The 19,306-nt window shown below is 36.0% G+C and overlaps 1 protein-coding gene across 2 annotated transcripts in view; it reads left to right on the forward strand.

Moving 5' to 3' along the window:
• Positions 1 to 3: 3 nt before the first annotated feature.
• Positions 4 to 19,306, forward strand: part of ATP6V1A (ATPase H+ transporting V1 subunit A) — a 56,121-nt gene continuing 36,818 nt past the window's right edge. The window contains exon 1 of one of the 2 annotated variants that reach the window (XM_014838623.3): positions 4 to 689. The gene's annotated coding sequence lies outside the window, so the exon portion shown is untranslated. Of the gene's footprint in view, positions 704 to 19,306 lie in introns of both variants that reach the window. The other variant, XM_014838622.3, reaches the window with a different exon arrangement.

Raw genomic sequence — 19,306 nt, forward strand, 5'->3', positions numbered from 1 at the left:
CCCGTAGGCCTTGGCGGCAAAATCTGGACTTTTCTAGCCCTCCGTCTCCTCTCCCGCTTCAACAAGATCAGTCTTCCCCGACCCTGTTTTTCCCAGTTAGCAGTCTCTGGAATGACCTTCAAATGCTCCTGTCACCTAATAAGATTTTATAAAGCTGGTCCTTCTCAATGTAAAGAAGCCTGTGGAAAACTTGAAGGAAATGAGGTGTTTTGAAGACAAGTGTAACCAGCAATTGGCCGGATAACTTGGCTTCCGTCCAGCACGTCTCGAGTTTCCAGATCACGTGATTGCCTCAAGCCTTCAAGCCTGGGATTTCACCGGCGGGCCCCAGAGGGATGGGGCTCATCACTATTTCCGGTCCCCTGATCATGGCGTGAACGTCACTTCCTTAGCAATGCACTTTCACCCGTCCCACCCACGCCTTCTACGTTGCACTTTACAACATACTCGTTGTGAAAATTTTTGTTTTTTAAAAAATTTAATCGCAAGAAAACTAGTGTTCAAACAATCCGCAAGAATGTAAGCGCCAGAGAAGCAGCGTGCGCAGCTGGGGACAGCGGGGGGCGGAGCTCGAGGTCACGTGACTGTTTGGGCCCGCCCCCCCCTTGCAGCTGAAGACTTCCCCTCCCGCAGTGACAGAGCCTCTGGGTCCGTGATCGGGACTGTTTCTGCACCTCGCGCCCCGGCAGGTGAGCGGCCACCGGTAAGCGGCGGCTGATGGGGACAGAAGGGGTGGGAGGCGGAAGAGAAAGGAGAGTGTGGACGGCGGCCTCCGCTGTCCGGGGCTTCCTTCCCACTGTCATCCTGCATCGGCGAGAAGCTCGTTTCTCCAATTCTCCTGCCCCTACTCCCCCACTGTGGTCGCCCCTGCAACCTAGGGGTTGAGATGTCCAGCTTTCCCGGGGTTGGGAGTGAGTGCGGCCATTATGTTTCCCTGTTCGAAGTCCTTGGGGCTTCGGGTAATGGGATTGTTCCAGCCGTTTCTCGGGGTCTGCAACAGCCTCTGGGTACCAATCCCCAAAGTCCATTCTTTGGCAGAGGACCTGCACCTCTTCACCTTCAGCCCGGGGCCGGGGAGTGGAGAGGTAGGAAAAACCCTGCAGGCAGAGGCGTCTCCGGTGAGACAGGCTTGGGAGGGAATGTCACTGATGTGGCCCTCACTGCGGAGTCACTGTAAAGCTTGCTTCCGAATGTGCTTTCTCAGTAATTCTGAGTTATCTGACATCCCTGCGGGAGGCATTCTGTAGGTGTTCACATGCCTTGGATGGGAATGGAAGGGTAAAAGCAGGCCTTTTACCTTTCTCTTCTCTGATTTTATGGCGCAAGAAGAGAGAGGACAATTGGGAATAAAGATATACCAGCTACAGAAGAGGAGGTGTTGGTAATGCGACAGTCTCCATTGAATGGGGAGGCGTTGAAAGATGGTGTTGCGGCGTCGTGATCTGCGGGAAACCCAAGCTAGCTTATGGAAAAGTGACTAGGTTTCCCGGAAAGGGAAGTAATTCTTCTGAAACTAATTGGGCTGGGAATATACTTAAACCAAATGTATTTGACCGTAAACTTAAAGGTGAAGAGGTTAAGTTGAGATATTGCTGATTTCATATCTTCTGCCTTTGACATCCTCTTTTGTCATTCTTAAAATCTTACTTAATTGCCACTCCCAGTCAATTCCTTGACCAGTGGTAAATGTATATTAACTAACACTGTATCCCTCCTTAGCTTTCCTGGTTTGTAAAACTCAAAGTGACCTCTTCAGATTGTGATGAATAGTATTTTGTGAAAATACAGAAATTATTTTGCTTGGGTTTTTACTTAACCCAGTGTACGCCCATTTCATATGTTATGTAGTAACCAATGTTTTGATCCCAAACAATGTGTGTTAGGGAAGAGTGTTTTTTAGTTTGGGGTTAAACTCTTTTATTTATGGTGCAAACTCAGAAAGTCCTTTGGTTCTTTTAAATTGAAAGGCCTTACAGAAATCGCAAACTTGATTTTTAAAATTTAAATTACACTTTTTCTTAATCTGAAAAATCATATTCTCAGTTAAACCTTGTATTTTTCTGACCAGTGTACTTGAATCCATTAAAAAGACAGCTGAAAAATGAGGAAGATGGAATCGTTATCTTTGAGTGGTGAATGTGACTGACTTATTTTTTTCTGTGTCTTCCAAATTCTCTACAAATAAACTGGTCTTATTTTGTTAAGGGGAACAAAAAGCTAAAATTCTTGGGTAATAGCAATTTAACAAAATATTTTTATAGTAAGTTCAAAATAGGAAAACTAGCCTATTGATGCTCCTTACTAGAAAACATTACCTTAAAGATCTTTCTTGCTTCCCCAAAGTAATAAAGAAGGCCACTATTGTGGATTTACAATTTTAGCATTTTGTACATAGGACCCATATTGGATAATAGCACCAATCTATTGATATGTTTATGTAGCCATGCCTGCTACCCATATAAATTTAGTTTTATCTATTAATTTGCTCCAGAGTGAGGTTTCCTGATCTCTGGAGGAGAGAAAAATAGAAGCAGTCTTGCCTGATTGCCCAGGTGACATTCCACCAAATAAGATGAATTCCTGAAGTGAACTGGGAGTCCAAACAGGTCCTGTCTGGATGAGACTAAAATGGAAAAGAGAAAACCAGCCACAAAGCATCGAGTAGTAGTGGGGAAAATGTCAAGATGAAAGAGGTTGAATGAGTCTGCAATTTTACTTCACAATTCCCCCAATTTTAGGGAACTTATGAAAGCAATCATTTAGACCACTGATGAAATCTGGATGATTAGCGGCAGGAATTGGTGACTAAATTGCTACTAAAGTTGAATGTGAAAAAGCTTTGACATTATACACAATTCACACGCACACATGATTTGAAGCTTGGAAGCCATTTCTGAGACTAGCTTTATCAACTTTTGAATATTACATGTAGAAATCTTAACATTAGGCAATTGTGCTGTAGTCCAACATTAGATGGCACACAAGGTTTTTGTGTTAGGGCCCCTGACACCTCTTGTCTGCTTAGTCTGAGGTCTTATATTTACTGCCTTTATAGATAATCGCCACCATCAAGAATGGTCTCTTCCCCTATGGGCACAGCTAGCCACTCAGTCCTATAGACTACTACACAATATTTTCTATTCCTCTATTTTCACTTCTAGCACATTGTATTTAATTACTGTTTGTTGGGCTGTTCCTTAGTAGATGATAAGGCTCCTAGGAGTTCAAGGACAGTGTCTCTACTGTTGTGTTTTTAGCACCAGGATGCTGAAGTACCCGATAGATACTTAGTAAATTGTTTATTGAATGAGTGTTTGACAGTTGGACGAGGAGATTAAACTACTACTAAAGCTCTTGCAGATCATAGCCCCTTCTAAGGTTGTGTACTAGGTATTAGCTTTCAAATATAAATCGGTAATAACCATCCAAATCATGGTCAATAGAATAGACATAAACATCAGATGGACTTTGTTAATGCAGTGACCAACTTATTTTCACAACATATATTTTACTAATAAGTATGATTATCATCCAAATATGGAAGGGAAGGGAAAAGGAGTGGTTTGTACTTGATGAAAAAGTCACTCTGTACAGGCTACCATTGATATAGCGCTAGACTAAAAGTCAGAGGATCATCATTTAGCTCTGTCACTTTAGTTACATACTCTTAAGTAAAGTTGGGGGTGGGGGCTTAGGGTTTGATACTTAGGAATCTTCCTCTCAAGAGTCTTGTGAGTTCAAGTGAGGTAAACTTTAGATAATCTGTGTGAAAGTATTTTAAAAACTGAGTGGTATTTAAATGTAGAGCAGTATAATGCAGACTTTTCAAGAATAGATTTCCCAGTCATATAGAGCTGGGTTGAAGTTCTGTCCCTTCCACTTATTTAAGCTGTGTGACCTTGAACCATTTACTTAACCTAAGTTTAAATTTCTTCATGTTTAAATCTATCCCATAGGTACTATTAAATTAGGTCATGAATGCAGAGGGCCTAGTACATACTTCGTATATATTTTTTTCTTTTTCTCTTCTTCTCCCCAAAGCCCCCCAATACATAGTTGTATGTTCTAGTTGTGGGTCCTTCTGGTTATGCTATGTGGGATGCCACCTCAGCATGGCCTGATGAGCGGTGCCGCATCCGCGCCCAGGATCACCACCAGCAAAACCCTGGGCCGCCAAATTGGAGCATGTGAACCCAAACACTCAGCCATGGGGCCAGCCCCCTAAATTTTTTTTAACTAACTTTACTTATCAGTTTGATTTTATATACTGAATTTCTAAAGGAGACTTAAGACATCCTGCAAATTTGAGCAACAGATTTGGGGTATGGAGAAAAGAGTAGAATTTGAAATTAGGCTATTATAGAAAAATAGAGGAGCCAGAAAAATGTACTGCTAGCAAAGATTCTAGAACAGATTTATCCATAGGAGCTGAGGTATATCAACATAAAGCCCGTTATTTTGGCAACTGCAGTGACTTAATATTTTCTATATAAAGATTTTCCAGAGCTTGTGATCATTACTGTGTGGAATTGATTTAAGGAGGTAGTTCTTCTGTTTCTAAATTTTTATCCCTACAATGGATTATAGAAATATATTAAAACTGTACAGACTTATAGAATAGGGACTTTTGAGTTTATGCTTATGTTTGAAAATTGTGACTTTTATTTTACCTGTTTTTATTCTCATATGAAGTAGACAAAGAAGTGTAGAGAGCATAATGGAGACATGAACTAGAGTAAAATTTTTCCCTTCCTAGACTGATGATTCACAAAGATTAGTGGTTTTGTATTGGAAAATATCAGTAAATTAAACAATAATTGAAGTATTGCTATCATGAGTTTATGTTTCACCTTAATCTGGAAAAAAATTATAACTCATTTGTTCTAAGGAAATATTTTATTAGTAGATTATTGAGTATTCTCTTTAATGTCAAGTTCTCAATTATAGTGAAATAAATTGTAGTCACTAACAATATTTTCTGTTTACTTTCATTCTGTAGAGACTTTAAGTTTTACTATTCTCTTTTTTCCTGTTGTGAAATAAAAGTGATGTTGGTTTATATAAGTGTATTTTATATATATATGTTTTATATATATAGTAAATATACATGTATCTTGTGTATGCATTTTGTAAAGACAACTGGAATGGATGTATGTTTTTATACTAATCTTTATTTTTACTTGAAACTATTAAAGCCATCTTTAAAATTAGTCACTACTATGAATAAAATTATCTAATGGTTAATTTATTTCAAACTCCCCTTTATGTTTGTTTGTAGTTAGCTTTATTTAATAAATTTCACAACTTCAATAATCTATTTTTAAAAATTGATGGTATCTCATAGGTATTTTCAGATTTAACCTATGATTTTTTCTTGTTGCTGTTTTTTTGGTATCAGTATTATCACTAGCTTACCACAGTAAAATATTCAGTTTTGAATCTTAATGCTATCTATAGAAACTATTGTCCTTTTGGTGATAAATCTTTTTAAAAATTATACTTACAACATGCTATGTTTTGTTTCTTTTCTGAAAAATAATTAAGCTTATTTCATTGAAAATAAAATAGGTAATGTATGGTGTGATGCAGAAGAGCACCATATGTGCTTGAGCAGTAAAAACAGACTATGTTTTGTTTTAGTTATTTCTTAGCTTAATTTTTTTAAAGTGTTTATTTAAAATAGAGAAGACTGATTAAATTGGGAAATACTTATAAAATTGAAGGAAAGACTTGATTTAAAAAACTCTATAGGGTCCGGCCCTGTGGCCAAGTGGTTAAGTTCTTGAGCTCCGCTTCGGCAGCCCAGGGTGTTGCCAGTTCAGATCTTGGGCACGGATATGGCACCACTCATCAGGCCATGCTGAGGTGGCATCCCACATACCACAACTGGAAGGACCCACAACTAAAAATATATATATACAACTATCTACCGGGGGGCTTTGGGGAGAGAAAGGAAAAATAAAAAAATCTTTTAAAAAAACCCAAAAAACTCTATATACTTATGTAGTAGTGATGGCATATACATATTGAAAAAGTTGGAAAGAAATGCATCAGAATAAGTCATTATCTCTAGATTGGGAGATTAAAGAAAGATTTAAAATTTAATACTATACCCTCCATATATTTGAGTTCCTATAATCAATAGTCATTGCTTTGGGCAACAAAATTTGTTTTTAATTTGATAGAGAATTAAGACATTGAAATAATGATTTCTTCTTAATTTAATTACTTTGATATCTTAAGTGAAAATGTTTTGACTTATCCAGATAACTGAATAAGTTATTTAATTTTATAGGTGCAGATATATTTTTAGGTTTGTGTAAGTGCAGCAGAATTTTTAAAAGCAAAAGTAAATCACAGCATATAAAGGATTTAATACATGACAAAGTGATATTTCAGTCCAATGGGAAAAAAGGGCACATATGTAGTAAATATAACTGACACAACTTGTCTATCTAGAAGAAAGTAAAATCAAGCCAGTACTTTGCAGCATATGCAAAAAATAATTTCACTTGGGTTAAAAGCTTAAATGTAACCAATAAAATATTTAAAATGTTAACCTCCTAAATTTTATTTGTATATGTAGTGACGACCTTTTAAACCAAGACAGGAAATCTAAAAGCCATGAAAGTAAAAATATGATATGACATAGAAATGAAGAATTTTTCAATGAAAAAAATAAAGGACAAAAGACAGATTAAAAAAAAATGTTTGAAATTGTATAACAGGTAAAGAGTTAACATTAGCAAGAACTATTACATATTAAGAAGTAGTCCACACAGTGGAAACATGGATAAAATAAATGACCAGAACTTCATGGGGGAGAAATCCAGACATTCGACAAATTTATGAAAAGACATATAATCTCACTAGTAATCAATATACTAACAATGAAATATTTTTTCCGACTAGCAAAAATTAAGTGGTAAACCTACTGTTAGCAGGGATGTGTGAGAAAGATTTTCTCATAAGATGCTAGTGGAGTTGTGAATTGTTACAGGTTTTTAGTAAACGATCAGGCAGTATCTATTAATATTGAAAATACATATTCTTCCATCCCACATTCCCAGTCTATGGAGTCTTTTCCTTAGAAATAGAAGCACCACTAAGTAAGCACGTGTTTACGTGAATGTTGATTGCAGCAATGTTTGTAGTAGCAAAAACCTGGGAGCAAAGGGAGTGCCTGTCAGTTGGGGAATTGGTGAATAAATTATGGCACAGGCATACTATGGAATGTTTTTGAAGTCAGTTAAAAGTAGCAGTTAAATCCATACTGGTGACTTGAAAGAATTTCCAAATATACCCTAAAAGAATTTCCATCATGTATCTTAAGTGAGAAAGGCAAAATTTAGGGAAATGTATATAATGAGGCCTCATTTTTGTAAAACATTGAAAAACACCATGAGTCTCATATATGCTTATTATATGATTGTGTGCATTAGAAAGGGGAAATAACCAAAAGAAAAGAAAGAAAGGGAAAAGGCATGTTATCCACAATAATATATGCATGTAAAACTATATGTTTGTGCATGTCTGTACAAGATGAACTACAGGAAAGGAAAGTCACCAAAGTGTTTAGTGGTTGTCTCAGAATGGCTTGATAGGCATCTCAGGTGATTTTTACTTTCTTCCATACACTTTTCTATATTACATGTTTGTTTATTTGTAGGGGCTTTTTTTGTTTCACAATGAACATGTAGTGTTTCTGCAATTAGAAAAAACAAAACTATTTACATTTTTAAAAAGAAATAGAAAATTTGATAGGGCAAAGGAGGCATTAACAAGAGGAAAAATACCATTTGAAATGGCAATTGTCTGAAATATTTTTTTGTCTTAATTACTTAGGTATCTGAGGAGGAAGTGTATAAATTATCCTGCTAACCCTATACATTCTCCTTAATTTTGTATACGTGGGAACCTTTGGGCACCCAATAAGACATTTTATTAAAAATGTACAGGAAAGTGATAGGCATTACAAGATAGGGTTATAAATCTACATTTTATTTTTGGTGTGGATGCTAAGTCCTCCAGGAGTGCTTTCTGCTTTGGAGATGAGCATATTACACAAGTATGGTGTCTGTCACCTGACTTAATCATATGACAGACTCAGTATAAGGAAAAGTCTAAGTTTAGGGTTATGGTGAATAAAAAAAAAGCTAAATACAAGATTAACTCTCTTTAAGAAAGCCTCAAATAAGAATGTCTTTAAAGGAGCAAAATTAAAAGTATTCACAATTATTTAATACTTGATTTCAGTCCCTTTAAGAGTCTGAAGTTACTGCGTCATTCAAAGCCATCATAGGAAATGGCAGATGCCTTAGGGCTGGGTTTGTTGCATGTTTACAGCATCTGTGTTTGTTTCCCATGTTGATGTTTTTTGTTTTCTCCTTTTAATTACCAATTTTATTAACTTAATTTTATATATGTTCTTTATTGTAAACTATACATATTCTTTTTGAAAAGAGTTGGCATATATGTAAATAAAAAATAATTTTAGAGTAGCATGGAGAGGCAACATAGGAAGGAAGTTAGGAACATATGTACCGGAGCCAGATTTTCTGGATCAAATCCTGGTTCTGCCACTTCCCAGTGGTATAACTTTGGGGAAGTTACTTTTATCTTTCTGTATTGCATCTTCCTTAGCTTTAAACTAAGGGTAATAAGAGTATTTACTTCGTTAAGTGTTGTAAGGGTTAAATGAACAATATAAGGAAAGTGATTAGAATAATAATTGGCACATAAGAGCTATATAAATATTTGCCATTATTATTTAGTTACTATACTCTTTGCTCAGTTAAGTAGGTATATGTATTAGTTTTATTACTTGGCTTAACTCTTTTAGCATTCATTGAACCATTCAACAGTATTTTTAATTAAGGTGAGTGGATAATACATGTATGAATACAGTAAAAATTATATATTCATATATGTGTATGTTTTCTTCCCCTCTCTCCATCCTTATTCTTTTTTTTCACCATGTATTTGTTCACAAAGGTAGCACCTCTTCATGTTATTCTGCATCTTACAGTTTTCACTTAACAGTGTTATCTTGGTGATCTTTTTGCATTGATACAGTTAAAGCTGCCTCATTCTTTTTAACTATAGTACTCAGTTGTACTAATGTATCACCATCATATGTAATATTTATTGAGAGTTTATTCCTGATCCACGCACTTTTCTTAATGCTTTAGTTGTATTGACTCGTGGGAGCCTCACAACAACCTTATGAGGTAGTTTCTATTTTTATACCCGTTTAACAAATGAGACAAATTAGGCATGAGGTGGTTAAATGCCCAACCATGTCACAAAGCTCGTAAGTAATAGGACTTGGGATTTGAACCCAGGGAGTTTCTTTGCAGAGATTGCTATCTTAATACCTGAGTATTGAGTATAGGCTGAGTATACAGCCTCTTAAGCGACTACAACTTATTTAACTAGTTTCCATATTAAGGACATTTCCATCTTTTGCTATAAGAAACATTGTCATACTAAATATTTTGTTAATAGAATAGTTGCTGATTTTATGTATCAAAACAATTATGTAAACGAGCTTTCAAATAGTTAAATAGGGAATCAGATTTCCAATTAACATGAACATTCAGAGTGTGATAGCTAGCTAAATGTAGGGATAACTATCTTTTGAAAAATAGGTTTTCATTAACCTCTTAAGTCCTAGTCTTAGGTAACACAGAATTAGGCAGTGAGGGGCTTTCTTCAGATGAGTTACCACAGCCACAAATTGTTTTGAATATGACATACTTCTGTTCAGTAGCCTCTATTTCATTTGTTTCAAGAAAGGAAAAAGAAATCTCATATCATTAATCCAAAAAGCAGGCTGACTGACACCAAAATCTTCAATGTGATCCAAGCAGACACTTAAAATATGGAATCTGCTCAGGTCCCAGCTTAGTGTGCCAACATTGCTTGAATGTAGATTCATAAATGCCTGCTCTTGTTCAGCGGTGTGTGTGTGTGTGTGTGTGTGTTTTAAATATGATCTCATCCTCACCAAAAGATACTGTTGGATAAGGGTGGGGGGAATACCTGTAAATAGGCAGAGATAAACAGTCTCTCAGTTCTTTACTGTGAACTATTTATGCCTCAAATTAGTGCAGTATAAAACAAGAGACAGTAACTCTCCCTCCCTCTCCCCCCTCCAGAGGATTCATTGAACCATAGCAACGTTGATATCTAAAATATTAGAGCTTAGCCTGAGTCTTAGAAGACAAACCTTTCTTTCTCATGGCTCAAAAGTTCATTCAAGGTAAGGTTAACATTTTCCTAAATCCTCACCCAAGTTATTGCCGTTAAGCTCTTTTCTGAAAACGTAGATGAATAAATACTTTAAAGGCATATCTGACTTCTGTACTGCTGAGCTGTGAAGGGACTGTGGAAATTCCCAGGATGTGCTGAACTTGACAGGACAAGAGCCACATAAATTACCAGGAGCCACATAAATTCATTCTAAACAAACAGAAAACTTGTTTGGTTGTTTTCAACTGTTCCCCGTACGATGCTCCTAGGCTTAGAGTTCTCTTAGTAGCTTCATAAGCCGTGTAGTCTTTTATAACTATTAGTTGACAAGTCAGAACAAAAATGAATATGATATATACTGTGTAAGCATTATGCCCTTACAGGGGTCATATTGGCAATATTTTGTGCTTTTAAAAAAAATAGTTTTATTGAGGTATAATTGACGTACTTGCACGTATTTAAAGTGTACAGTTTGATGTTTTGATGTATGTATATACCCGTGAAACCGTCACTGCAATTGATATAGTCAGCATATCCATCACCCCCAAAAGAAGTTCCCTTTGTTTCCGTTTTCTAGAATTTTATATAAATGGAAACTTTTTTTTTTCTACTTGCCTTTTACTTAGTGTGATTATTTTGAGATTCTTCCAGGTTGTTACATGTTTCAATGATTCATTTCTTTTCATTGCTGAGTATTATTCCATTGTATGGATATACCACAATTTTTAAATCCATTCACCTATTGATGGATATTTGGATTGTGTTTACACTTTTTGGCTATTATGAAAGCTGTTATGAAGATCCATATAAAAGTCTTTGTTAGAAACCGCCAAATTGTTTTCCAAAGTGGTTGTACTGTTTTCCATCCCTACCAGCCGCATGTGAGAGTTCTAGTTCTACATCCTTACCAACGCTTCCTATGGTTAGACTTTTAAAATTTTAGCCATTCTACTGCACGTGGAGTGGCATTTCATTGTGGTTTTAATTTGCATTTTCCTAATGGTGTTAAGCATCTTTTCATGTAGTTGTTTGCCATCCATGTCTCTTCTTTGGTGAAGTATATGTTCAAATCTTTTGCCCATCATTTTAATTGTGTTGTTTCTTATTATTGAGTTTTGGGAGCTCTTTACATACTCTAGATATCAGTCCTTTATCAGATTTGTGCTTTGCAAATATTTTCTCCCAGTCTGTAACTTGTCTTTTTATTCTAACAATGTTTTTTGAAGAACAAAAGTTTTTAGTTTTCGTGAAGTACAATTTATCAATTTGTTCCTCTATGAATTGTCCTTTCAGTATTGTATCTGATAAATCTACCTAGTCTAAGGTCACAGAGGAAGTTTTATAGTTTCAGATTTTACATTTAGGTCTACTATCCATTTTTAGTTTATTTTTGTATATGGTGCAAGGTATGGATTGAAGTACCTTGTTTCTGAGTTTACATATCAACTTGTTCTAACACCACTTGTTAAAAAACTATACTTTCTCCACTGAATTGCCTTTGCACTTTTGCTAAAAGTCAGTTGTCAGTGCTGGTGTGGTGGTGCAGCGGTTAAGTTCATGTTCCGCTTCGGCGGCCCAGGGTTCACTGGTTTGGATCCCGGGTGCCGACATGGCACTGCTTGGCAAGCCATGCTGTGGTGGTCGTCCCACATATAAAGTGGAGGAAGATGGGCACGGGTGTTAGCTCAGGGCCATTCTTCCTCAGCAAAAGGTGGAGGATTGGCAGCAGTTAGCTCAGGGCTAATCTTCCTCAAAAAAAAAAAAAAAGTCAGTTGTCCATTTATGAATGTGGTTGTGTAGCCCTTTTGAGCTAATAAATGTTTGTAAAATTTTAAGTAATAATACAAGGCAGAATAATAGAGATGAGATTTTATCTATTCTTTGTAGGATTATTTGGTGTTCTAGTATTCATAGCATTAAACAAAGTAACCGCTAAAATTATAGCACTTTTAACTTTTAATGAAAGTTTTTATTCTTTTATATCAGAAGGTCATTCTGTGATGGTAATATTTGGCTTCAGCTTTGACCCCAGCTAAATATTGACTTTTAAAATCTTGGCCATTGGACATTAGGCCAAAGTGTGTATTCAGTGCACTTCAAAGGGGCTGTATCAGTTTTCACTCAGTGAATGAGAGAGCCTGTTTCCCACACACCTTGCCAGTACTGTCACTGAGCAATATTTAGTAATTGCCTACTATGTGTCAGGGTGCTTTACTGTATAAGTGGGGTAGTCAGTGAGCAAAGCGAATGAACTCTGGTTTTCTGGCATTTATAGTCTGGCAGTGGAGATGGACATTGAGCAACTCCATTCATAGGTTTTTAATTACTGTAGTGGCAGGTTCTACAAAGGAGCAATATTGAAGAATATGAGCACATACCAGGGGGAACTGGAAGTTAATTCCTAGCAAATCGTGCTGTTGAAAGCCTCCATCTGTGATTAAATCCTTCTCCTCTCCCCAAAGCCAGTTTAGTTAACTAAACCCTGATAGTTATTAATCATAGAATACTAGGCAAACCATTAGAAATGCAGATTTTTTTGCCCTCTGAATTGAAAATGTCTGTTAAATTTTGACTAAAGTCATATCTCTAAATCGAGGTTGTGAAGTGTTTTTTCACCTATGTTAGGCAGCATTCTTTTCCTCACTTTATGCTTTAGGTCGTATTTTCATTGCAGAGGTTTTGTGAATTCCTGAGTTGGAGGTGAACCTATTTATAGTGATGCCTCCTTTTAAGGGCTGTTGGGTTAATATGCCTGTGCACAGTTTGTGAACCTTCTTTCTCTTCTATTCCATCCATGAAATAAATGACAGGACAGATTCATTTGGATATGTAAACTTCATTTTGTAATACAAATGTAAAAGCATGTTTACTGCAACAGTATGTATGTACTGCAACAGTATGTATGTATGTACATTGGTCTCAATACATGCGTTACTTATATTTGGCCAGTTTGGCTGCTGGTGATATGTTTTCTTGGTAAAGCAATCAAGAAAATTTCTCATTAATTAACATTCCAAAGAGTGATATGGTAATTGTAGGCAGTTTTCAAGAGAAGTTTCTAAGTATTTGAGCAATAGCTTTTTTTTTTTAAGTAGTTGTGAAATTTCCAGGTTGACTACTTGTGGAGGGGATAAGTCTCATGCCGGACTGCTGCATGTTTTTTAACTGGTAAAGTCACTTCATAGGCAGTTTATCTGAGAAAGTCTATCCAAAAGCCCAACAGCCATTGTGGTGCTCAAAGGCTGTGAAGGTTAAGGATCCTCTCAGAAGAGAGTTTGCTAAGGACAGTCCTTGGCACTGTGCTCTTGGAATTGCAGACTGTTAACACAAGAAATTTCATTATTATTATTAAATACATCGAAGAGGAAAAGACTGTAGGATTTCAAGTAAACTAAACTCCGTTTTGTTATTGTTATTGGATTTTAAAGATATTTCTAGTTTTTCACTATTGTAGTGTTAAAATAAACACACATGTAAATAAATCCTTATCCACATATCAAATATATTCCCAGAAGTGCAATTTATGGGTCAGAGGTTTGAACATTTTTAAGGGCCATGTTGCATATTGCCAAATTGCTTCCCATATTTCTTAGAAAATAATAAACCAAAGTTGGCCTTTCCTTGATGGTTATGGTCATTCGTATCACTGTTAATCAATTCACAACCTCTTTCCTTGTCTCCTTTCTATTTATTCTTAGAGCATAGCTCTTTAATGATTTGTTGCTTTATATCTGCAGTGGTCCAAAATATTAGATAATAATTTTTAATTGTGCACAATTTGAGTCAGGCAGACTATACAAAAGTCTCTTGGAATGTGCAGAAAACATTAAGACTGTCATTCCAGCAGTTCAGAGATCTTTTGTTTTCCTGTTTCTTAGGTCTTTGTTCTAATGAATGTTGGCAAGTCTGACCTCCTTATATGTGTATAACTGTTGTTATACTGTATTTAGTTCTAATACCGTATATTATTGTTTCTAGGAAATACTTTTTTTTCACATTTTAACAACTGAAATTAATAATGTTTGTCCTGCAGTTTCTGGAGTGCCGTAATTTGTCAGGTTTTTTTTCTTAGTAGTACATTAAAGAAAGGAGTATGCTACAATTCCTGGTATCCTAAATTAGATGAAGTGTTGTATTCCAGGTAGGAGGGTGTGTGTGTGTATGTGTGTGTGTGTGTGTGTATGTATAAGAATTGCTCCTGTGAGACATCAGCAGCAAAGAGTATCCTTATGGATTCTTAGTTGGTTGCCTTACCTTGGCTTCACCTAGTCAGTAAGTTAAAATGAATAAAGTATACTAGCAAAGTGTAAAAAATAAAAATAGCAAAAAATGAGAAGCCGTGTAGGTACCCAGTAAAGAGAATTATTAAGTAAGCTATGGTATCCATTTAATGGAATATTATACAGTTTAAGATGATACTTCTGAATAACAATATGTAAAACTGTTACAGTACTAATTACAACTATGTAAAAATATCATTTGTGAGGAAATAATAAGTCAATAATATTGAAGTGGTGAGACTTTCCCTTGGGTGTTTTTTAAATTATAGGCATATTACTTCTGAAAATAAATTTTAGAGAAAAGTATGTAACAAATGCTTATTTTTACTGTTTATATCATTTGACTATCCTTTTGGCTATTTACATCCTTGGTAAGTTAGGATAAAAATTAAAGGGACTTTCTCTGGGGACTCATTTTTTCTTTGTAACCTGAAATCAAAAAAATGTTCTAAAAATTCACAAGAAGTCCTAAGGGATATTACTGTTAGCCTCACTAGAACTTTTTACACTTCAGTTTATTAAGTTTTATCTAAGAAACAAGAAAAATAAGAGGAATTTCTCACTCAGGTACTGTGAGGAATTTCTCACTCAGATACTGTTTTAGGAAGCTTCATTGTTCCAAATTTATGATAGTCTATTATCCAGAAATTTCCCACTACAATTCTCTGTTTTTAACAGTAGCAAAATTGTATTGAGTCTGTTTCCATTAATATTCTTATTAGTCCCAAATGTACCCATTTTCCTTTTAGGTACGCCCATTTACTTTGTGGTTACATTGATATTCTGCGTTTGTTTTTTTTTGGCTTTTATAATCAGTTGGTTATATTCGTCTTACAAAGCTAGGCATTAATAAAATACAGCATTAGGCTCTAAAAATCTTAGTTCTTTAGGAGATGGGTATTTTAGGAACAGTCAATTCTTGGTTGTTGTAGTTCTTTCTCGTTAGTTTGTGAGTGATCTGGTACATCACCTTTGTTTCCTCCCCTCCCTTTTGCTTGCATGTTATCCTTTGTCATTCTATCATAGAATCAGTTAATAATGGGAAAGAAGCACCCCTGGTTTTTTAAAAAAAGGTAATTAAGGTTGAAGCTACTGGCTAAAATAAGATCTTGAATTATTTGTTATAAAATGCCCAAGGTGTTAAAATCAGACTAAATCTGGGGTTCACCACTCTGTAGCTCTGTCGTCTTGAGTGGGTTGCTTCAGTCTCAAAACCTGCTTCCTAATCAACACCTCCCTCACAGGACTGTTGTTGAGGGTTCAATGAGATGTGCTCGTTTTTTAACATCATGCCTAGCGTGTAATATGTACTTAACAAACAATAATGATGTATCTATTTTTAATTTCAGAACATTTTATTGTTACTGCTGTGCAAAGCCATATGCTGTGTGGAGGGGAGGGCGTAAGGAACTGATAAATATGCTCCTTGAAGACAGGAGTACCTTAGTCTGTTCATATAACAGTTTTACCGTTGATCATTGGCTTCTAGCCCATAAATTCATACCGTAGAACTTATACACTAAATACGGTATTTTATTAATTCTGGTTAAAACTTTGGATTATCACACTCAGTATGGCACAATTTTGTTCATAAAAATTTGAAGTGAAAGGAATCTATGATTATTTCTAGAAATGCTATAAAAAGTGTTATGGACAAGCCTGTTAATAAACCTTAAGTATATGTAGCTGATAACAATTTGAATTCTATTCCCAGCTTAACTGCCCACCGTAGCTTTTATCTTTACTATTTCTTTTACAGGAATGCCTTTATTTTGATAAATGGAGGGGTGTGCGTGTGTGTCCTTGAAACACGTTCCTGATTCTGTTAGTCCAGTTTGCCATCTGTGATTTTTCTACACTTCACTCCTCTTTGATTCCCACTTTCATCTGCACATTTCCTTGTAATCCATCCCAGTAATTTTTATAAACTATTTAAGTAATGACCTTATGTTTGTCTTTATTCTTAACCTTTTGGTCTATCCTTTTATTTTTAAATAGCACTATGAAATATGTATAACATATGAAAATATTTATTCTTGAATCTCTCCTTTCTTGTTATGTTAGTTAATTCAGTGAACCAGTAACAGCAACAAGGACCCAGATGCCTTCTGACTTACAATTTTGCATCCTTAGCAAGGTGGCCTGTCTGCTTAGATCACCTCCCTTCAGTGCCCCAAGATGGTTGCACGTGCCATGCAGATGACCACATCCCAAGGGAAAAAGTGTTTCTCATGGCCTGTAACTTTTAAAAGAGCAAAGAAATCATTCCCCCGCAGACTTTGCCTTACCTCTTATTGCTCAGAACCTCCTTATATGCTCATTTCCAAACCAGCCATTGGCAAGGGACCTGGAATTACCTTGATGGGCTTACCAAAATTTGAACCAATTTAGGATTTTCTTGGCAAGATAAAAATACAGAACTAGTTATGCATAGTCAGTAATCTGCCACATAATCCTCTCTAATGGGGTTGCAAGGTAGGTAGATTAAACAAAATGAATAGGAAAGTGTTTCACAAGATGATTTATTCCTATACTCTATAAATAAAAGAGAATGTTAGTAGCTGGAATTTTACCTATAACTTTTTAACCAAGTATAAAAGTATTAAACAGATTTATGATGCTTTTTTTCAGAAGGTAAACTGTATGAAAATAAGTATTTGATTGTAATCAACTAGATTCTTGTTCATCTTTTTTGAAAAATCTATTTCCAAAGATAGTCTTTAATCAATTATATAGAATGTACTTTTTCAAGTGTTAAATTAAAATAATGCTCCAGTATCAGTGAAGTGCCCTAGCTTTTATGTAGCACCTACCCTTGCCCCCAACAGCGATATCATCTAAGACTGGTAGTAAAAAGAATTATTTCTGGAATAATGAAATTGCCAGGTATCGTGCATTCACCAGTAGCAATTTGGAGTGGACCCTGTAAAACAGAAGAAACAAAAGTGGGCCTCTAGTGTTGCGATTTGCCCCTGCAGTGTTCCTCTGCATATGGGGAAGAGACTGATGACTCATTAGATCAGATGGTTGCCTGGGCTCACCTTCTGGATTTTTCCCTTTCTACAGCAGGGTTTTTTTACTTATTTTTTTTTTTAATCTTTCACAGATATTGGGGGGGAGCCCTACAATTTGTGACTATAGGAATCTTAGTTGTTAATTACATTCACATTTTATCCTCAAAGTAGGAGCCAGCAGCTAAAGGCAATTTTTTATATAATCATTGAGTTGATTTCTCTATGAATGCAGCTATGTATGGTACATTGTTTTCATGAAAGCAACTGTTTTTAAAGTAGGTATCATGCTTTTATTTTTTAAATGAGAATGAGAATAGCTGTATATTATTTCAGGAAGGAGTTATTAAATATATAAAAGTTTAAAGTTTATATGCTATTTAGCATTGTCGTATCATGATAGTTTAGACTTTATGGAGATTTGGGATTAAGATTAAGTTTTAATATAATCTAACTTGCAATATAATTTACTTATTGCAAGTTAAAATGTTTTAGATGGTTGTTGTCTTAACATCTTTAAAAGCCTGTGCTATTTCACTTAGAGGCGTAGGCATTTAACAGTGAACCAGAAGATTTTAGTGGGGTATTTTTATTTTCACTATTTCCATAGGTAACAATGAAGGATAGTTAATGGATACAAATTAGTATGTTGTACCATGCTTATCAGACTGCTCTATACTTAGCCCTGTTCAGCAGTTAAATCAGTGTAATATGTCTACCTAATGAATCATTTTTGTTTTATTTGTGGGTTGGAAGCACTTTTATATTTGTCTTGTTAAAACAGACATTGTATTTGATGAAGTAGAGTAAAAACTTGTTTGGATTAAGAGAATATACAAGAGGATACAAAGAAATCTCCCTGCTTACAGTAGACTGCTCTAACGTCCTGTTGTCTGTCAGGATTCTGGGGAGGTGGGGGATATTTATCCACTTCAGTGTTTACTTGTTTCTCTGCAGTTGAGGTGCTTTGATGAAAAAGCTTTAGAAGTGTAATAGTTACCCTTATATTAGTGCTGTGGGAATTGCAAATATAATGTTCAGATATCGTATTACCTTAGACCAATCCTTGAAAGTTTCTCCAAGTGTTTAACTGTGAAGAGGTTGGAGCCTGAAACTTCCGGACCTAGGAAAACATATTTTCCAACTCTATCAGAAAACAGTACTTTAGAAGTTAAATAAACTCTTACCAGTGGGGACTTCTTTTCCTGTAACTACTGATGATGGGCTCTATCTAAGGTTTATGTTGAAGGATGAGGAACAAGTTCCTTGCAGAAACTAAGGCTTTGGTCGTATGGGGACCTGACCTCTATGTCAGTTGCTTGACTTAGCCTGAGCGTTGCCCGGGCTGCCCTGCTTTCTAAACCCACTTTTGTATTCCTTTTCCCATTTTACGCAGAAACTAATTACAAGGTAACTAAGACAGAAAACAGGCCAAAATTGTAGTGGTTCAAGTGCAAGTCTAAGTTTCACTTATCCAGGGAGTAATTATTCAGTTTGTCTGTTACGTTACTTGAGTGTTGTGGGTTCTCTGGAATCACATGCCAAGAGTCTGGTGTGTATGATGTTTGTTAGGGATCAGCACACGTGAAAGTAGGGGAGTGGAAGCAGAGTGGGCAGAGGAAGAAGTTGAAATGCAATGCAAGCCCAACAAAGCCTCAGCAGACCAGGTGGGGAGATCTGGAGTGGGGGTTTCTTGTGAGGGTCTCCCACTCTCCCATGTTGGGCCGACATGGCTGGGTCTCCGTACCTCGGCTTTGCCTG

The sequence above is a fragment of the Equus asinus genome, chromosome 5 (genome assembly GCF_041296235.1).
Source record: "Equus asinus isolate D_3611 breed Donkey chromosome 5, EquAss-T2T_v2, whole genome shotgun sequence".
Lineage (NCBI taxonomy): Eukaryota > Metazoa > Chordata > Mammalia > Perissodactyla > Equidae > Equus > Equus asinus.